At 44.7% G+C, this 6,387-nt stretch overlaps 1 long non-coding RNA gene across 1 annotated transcript in view; it reads left to right on the top strand.

Moving 5' to 3' along the window:
• Window positions 1-3,363: 3,363 nt before the first annotated feature.
• Window positions 3,364-6,387, top strand: part of LOC115299735 — a 5,054-nt gene continuing 2,030 nt past the window's right edge. The window contains exons 1-3 of the long non-coding RNA XR_003912310.1: window positions 3,364-3,395; window positions 4,116-4,169; window positions 4,262-4,349. This is a non-coding gene — a long non-coding RNA (uncharacterized LOC115299735). The remainder of the gene's footprint in view (window positions 3,396-4,115; window positions 4,170-4,261; window positions 4,350-6,387) is intronic.

Genomic DNA, 6,387 nt, shown 5'->3' with positions numbered 1-6,387 from the left:
GAAAACCCTCTCACATGCATAAATGAAAGATTGCACACAAAGAACTCACATCTTTTCAAGCTTCAATAGTAAATATTCTGCTACTATGTATTAAATACTGCATGATTTGCCCAAGCTAAGATGAAACCACATCATGAATCAATAAGCATTTTGCATTTTTTTTTATTTTGCATTTCTTTCAAAATAGAAAGAAAATACTATTTTGTGATATTGAGCCAGTTTTCCTCTGATTACTGTTTTCCTGGTACATCTTTTCCCATGTCTTTTTGCTCAGGTGTATCCCAAACAGGATTTCTCCCCACATAATGATGTCTGCCTTGGGGTGCCTGGGTGGCTCAGTCGGCTCAGTGGCAACCAGCTCAGGTCATGATCTGTAAGATTGTGGGTTCAAGCCCTGCATCGGGCTCTGTGCTGACAGCTCAGAGCCTGGAGCCTGCTTCGGATTCTGTGTCTCCCTCCCTCTTTGACCCTCCCCTGCCCACATTCTGTGTCTCTCTCTCAAAAAGAAACATTAAAAAAATAATGTCTGCGTTTTCACTGATAGATTCAACCCATGTGTATTCGGATTATGAATATTGTGATATAGGTTTCCACAATCTTAATGAGGCAACACTGGAGAATGAGTCCCAAGATGATGTATTTTGCCAGAAATCAAAGCCAGTGATCTGAAACTCGGGCATGTTGATTGCCTTTGACTCTTCCTCAGTGGTGTTTCCATTAAGCTGTGCATCTTGAAAAAATGTCATTTTCTGCTTAGGTGTGGGGCTAAAGCCAAATCTTTGGGAATTTAATAAATCCACATAATTTCTCAAAGTTTCTCCCAGGATACTCTAAGGGGCAGCAGAATGTTTACAGGAATGCATGGGCTTTGGCACTGGGCAGAACTGTCTCTTAGTCTTTGCTTTGCTACTTTCCAGCTGTGTGATTTGGGGTGCATTGCTTAACCTCCCTGAGTCTGTTTCTCCATCTGGAAATCAAGAACAATCACACCTCCCTCCCCAAGATATTTACCAGGCAAATGGAACTGACTGGCTGATAGCAGGGGCTCAGTGAATGTTCGTGCTCTTTCTTCCCCTCCGCCCTCTACCAGGCCCAGGGACTTGATGATGTCAAGAACATTTTGTAAATATTACAAATAAGATGTGTCACTGTGATCATTACTTATTAAAATCGCTTTGTTTCCTGATTTCGGTGATTCATCTCCACCGAAAGAAAGATCTGTGCTGTTCTGGCTGACAAAAACTTGGCAAAACAATCACTGCTTTATTTCAGCAGCCTGCGCTGCGCCGGGCACGACGTCCGTCCACACTGGCATTGATTTCAGGGAATCACGGAGCTTTCTGAAGCTTTTTGGTTTGCATCTTTGTTGCAGGGCAGATCGAGTGTGACTTAGGTAATATGATTGCATTCTCAGGAATTCACAGAGCTGAAAACACAGATCTGAGACGGTGCCAGAAATAATAAGAAGTCTCCAAGGCATCGGAGAGGCTAGAAGGAAGAGCCCGAGAACGCCAACTCGCTCAGAGTCCGCATCTTGTGTCAATGAGGAACTGACAAGTGTTCTCTCTGCTGGGCTTTCTGACCCAACCGACGCCGATCATCTCTCCCAGATCTTGTCTTGCTTCTTTTGCCTCAGTTTTATCATCATCAAAGATTTTTGAGCGTCTGCGGTGTTAGGGGTTAAATGGTTTTTATGCAGTTGGTCATTTGGCCAGAGGGTATTTGAGCATCATCCGTGCTCGGCAATTTTTGGTTCATGCTGCTTAGCAGTTTGGGACCGAATATGGAGTCTCAGAGGACAGATGAGGGGGAGGAAGAGGCCATACATTTGGGCTTTCGTGCATGTCGTGGTGCGGCTCAGTTGGAAACGTGGGGTAATCAGGAAGGATTTGCTAGAGAGGCTGAGGGTGCACAGGGCATTGTCCCGGCAGTGACGGCCGCTTTCCCGCTGTGTGATGGCGGGTAGGTGGCTTCAGCTCTTTGTGCCTCAGTGTTTCCAACCGTGAATAGAGGATGATGGTACCTTCTTGGCAGGGTAGCTGTAAGGCTTAAGGAAGTCAGTATATACGCAGCAACAGCACAGCATGCAGCTTGCCAGCCAGCACGCAGGGCACACGGACTTCCCGTGGCCGGCAGACCTGTCGATTCCAGGCACACGGCGATGAGCATCCCGTCTCTTTACCCCTACATGAGCCTAAAACACTGCATTTTCCATGAAGATGTGACAAAGCCCCAAGGGCGCTCCCAGGAATGGTTCCCTAGGCCTGAGGGTGCGGGTGTCTCGCCGATGGATGCGTTGGTGCGGCCACTTGAGGCCGCCGCGAAGAGTCTGTATTGGGTCCATCGACTTCAGAGTGTTTTGAGCCTTTATTTGGCCTGCTGGCAGCGAATGCACTTGACACGTGGGAGCCCAGCTAAGACCAAAATCAGCCGGAGTGATGTGTGCCTCCTCTATTATCAAGTGTGGGAATAGAATTTGAATTAACAATGTGAAAAATGATTCTTCAGCGTAAACATGTGGACCAGGAGCTAAATTCCTACTCCCTCCTTCGATCTTCTGGCCAAGTTAAAAGCTTTAAACAGTGTGATTTTGTGGAACCGCTGACCCCGAGCTGCCCTGTCCGGGGCACGACCAGTGATGCCAGGATTCGGGGGGGTTGACCGAATGCGTCCCGTTAAACAGGAAGCCGGAAGTCGCCCATCGCGGAAGGTGGGGGTGGGCACGTACCCGGATCTCTCTGTCTTTGGGTATGTTTGACAATTCCCATAATTAGGTTATTAAACATATGTTCAGCTAATGAAAACCCTTATATAGAGTAAAGGATGAGAGAGAATTATGATTAACTCTGTTATTTATATTCTTAAAAATTTTCTAAACGACACGGAAGGTCTCTGTGCTCCCGGCAGTTTCTTGTTGCCTGATTTCTCTCTTTTCTTTCCTTTTGAGAATAGTTTGCTGATGGCAATAAATCGTGAGGTAAGGTTCACGGACACCAGTTGGTAATTCAAGAAGCAGCCGCGAACACTTACACACTTACACTGACTGTGCGACGGGACTTTCAAGCATCACAACCCAGTGAGGTAGGTACGCACACTATTATTCGCATTTTATGGATGGAGAGACAGAGGCACAGAGGGGAGGAGCTCATCCAAGTTCACACAGCCAGTAAGCGGCAGAATCAGGAGACAAACCCAGGCCATTTGGTTCCAAAGTCCACGTTCTTTGATGACACGGGTTGTACTAAAATTTAACATTAGCTCTTGTATTTGCCCCAAATCTGCCTGTGGCTTCGACTTCGGCAGAGGAGCCACAGGCCTGCCTCTACGTGCCATTTCTCGCATCCTTGACCTTGTGTGTAATTACAAAGGCTGCCACCGTAACTCATCAGCCTAAGGTCAGAATTTTTTTCATTTTTTTATATTTTTATTTTTAAATATTTTTTAATGTTTCTTTATTTTTGAGAGAGAAACAGAGTATGAATGGGGGAGGGGTAGAGAGAGGGAGACACAGAATCTGAAGCAGGCTCCAGGCTCTGAGCTGTCAGCACAGAGCCTGACTCGGGGCTTGAACTCACAAACCGTGAGATCATGACGTGAGTTGAAGTCGATGCTTAACCGACTGAGCCCCCCAGAACCCCCAGTGTCAGGAATTTAAATAAGAATATAATGAGACTGCTGTGTTAGTATTGATAGAATCCTTTTCAAAACATGGATATTTTAGATGCTCCTTGGAGAAAAAATCTCCCAGGTGCTCTTTGTCTTAAAATTCGGTCCGCTGAAGAATCAATGCATAATTGCAAGAAAAAGATGCTATGGTAATTGATGATGTGAGAGAAATTAATTGTATGTACAAAAATGATTACACTCAAAAGATAAAACCACAGGACAGTAGGTTGACACGTAATGTGAAAGGGAAAGTGTGTTAGCTACGTAACTTTAAAAAGATCATTGTTGCAACAAGGTCTATAAAAATGTAAATAATTGTATAGGGCAGAACAAGAGAGATTAGATTGTTTTTGCAATTCTAATTGTGGAATTGCTTCGGTGACTCGCATTTGTGACATTAAGCAAAAACATCGAAGGACTGTATTTAACTTATAGTAAAATCCGTCTAGGGGGTGACCCTTTTCAAGAGGAGCCCCACTCGGGAAGTGTCCATGTCTCGTAGGGTGAGTTACAAACATAACACCAACGTTTCGCAAGGAGAAAAAGTCTCTAAACTCATGTCTAATATATGAATGATAACTTCTCTTCTCTCCAGACATAGACGAGATCTAAAACGTGTGACTAAATGAAGAAGGTGTTGGAGAGAAGAGAAACATCATGTGCTATTCCATCAGCAACTGAAGGTGAGCACTTTATTTATTTATTTATTTATTTGTATTAGAGAGAGCGAGCGAGAGCACACACGTGAGCAGGGCAGAGGAGGAAGAGAGAATCCCAGGCAGGCACCACGCTCAGCACAGAGCTCAACTTGGGGCTTGATCCCACGAACCCGGGATCATGACCTGCGCTGCAGGAGTCAGAGGCTCACCCGACTGAGCCCCCCAGGTGCCCGTGAGCCCCTTCTTCATGTTGTAACTGTGCCTACGGGAAAGATACAGTTGACATCCTTGAGAGATTTTTCCACATCGTCATGTTAAACCTTGAAAATGTGACTATCGAATTTTTAAAGCTCTCATTCCTGAATATTTAAAAAAAAATCTCAGATGTTCCATTGTATCCCAGAAGTGTATTTTATGAAAGCTATTTATGTTAGGTCAAATACTGGTGTTAATAACTGGACCTTGAAGATCTGGCCAAACTGTATTCACGGAACCTTTAGCGCAAAAATTTCTGTAAAATGGGAATGAAATTTAACGTTATCTTAAAAATTATAAAGCTTAGTAGGGAATTACAAGACAAAAGTTATAGAAGAAAATGTACTCACTCAAATAGGGAGTAACTAGATCCAAGGTAGATAAAGAGCGTGGGCCCAGGGATGACCACAAGCTGAGTAACAGTTGGCCTTAAAAACAATAACAGCTAGTATGTTTGCAGAGTAATCATATTACCTGTGTATTAATTACATCAGTCAAACATTTATGAAATGTTATATCCAGTAAGAGTTGACAATGACACATAGATACTGGACAGGGTAGAGATTGATCATAGATTTTTAATTTTAATTTCTTTATTTTTATTGTATTTTATTTTAGTGAGTAGTTAAGCGAGCCAGAATTGTTTCATTAATAAAACATTTGACTAAGAGGCATCTTGATTATTTTGTCAAGAATGTGAAGGGTTTTTTTTTAATGTTTTTATTATTGAGAGACAGAGAGAGACGCAGAGCATGAGCAGGAGAAGGGCAGAGAGGGGGGAGACACAGAATCTGAAGCAGGCTCTGGGCTCTGAGCTCTGAGCTGTCGGCACAGAGCCAGATTCGGGGCTCGAACTCACGACAGTGGGATCATGACCTGAGCTGAAGTTGAACGCTTACCTGAGCCACCCAGGTGCCACAAGAACATGAAGGGTTTTTTATGGAAGAAGGCAAACGTGACCTCCATAAATATGGAGGTCTGGAAAAGAAGAAGACTTTTGAATAAAATTCTGCTTCTTGGGGCGCCTGAGTGGCTCAGTTGGTTAAGCGTCCGACTTCAGCTCAGGTCATGATCTCCCGGTTTGTGAGTTCGAGCCCCTCATCGGGCTCTGTGCTGTCAGCTCGGAGCCTGGAACCTGTTTCAGATTCTGTGGTTCCCTCTCTCTCTGCCCCTCCCTGGTTCTTACTATCTCTCTCTCAAAAATAAATAAACATTTTAAAGAAATTTTTAAAAAGCAAAACAAAACAAGACATCCTAATGGGATTTTGGGTTACTTGTTGTATTTATAGATTAATTTGCGCAAGAAACAACCGCTGTATTAGTTTAGTCCGGTTCTGCGCAGGAAGTTGGTAGCTCAGCTAAATTGGGAAATTTCTGCAGAAGCTATTTGCTAAGGCATGGGACGTGCACCTGGGCTGGGTGCTGAGGCGGGGTGGGAGGGAGGGCGGGCTGACGCCACCGCTGGCTCTAAAGGGGCCAGAGACACCCCAGAGAGACAACAGCCATGGCAGGAACTGTAACCTTTGGTCACTGGCCAAACCCAACAGAAGCCAGAGCAAAGGATCAGCAGGATGGGGAAGCGAAGGGAACATGGCCAGCCTTGCAACGTCAGGCCGTTTGCACATAACATATTTAAAAGTGAGGAGAGAACGTTTGAAAAGAGAATTTGCCCGTTGTAAAGGAGACTGCATTCCCAGGATCCCACAACTTAGTCTTGGGCCGGCTGCTCTCCCTATGGGCTCTGAGACCCCTTTTCTCTCCCTAACTTGCCTACCTTCCCTGCTTAGGGTGGTCAAATTTAACACAT

The sequence above is a fragment of the Suricata suricatta genome, chromosome 8 (genome assembly GCF_006229205.1).
Source record: "Suricata suricatta isolate VVHF042 chromosome 8, meerkat_22Aug2017_6uvM2_HiC, whole genome shotgun sequence".
Classification (NCBI taxonomy): Eukaryota; Metazoa; Chordata; class Mammalia; order Carnivora; family Herpestidae; genus Suricata; species Suricata suricatta.
The sequence above is the reverse complement of the archived record's forward strand: the minus strand, read 5'-3'. Positions and strand labels throughout refer to the sequence as shown.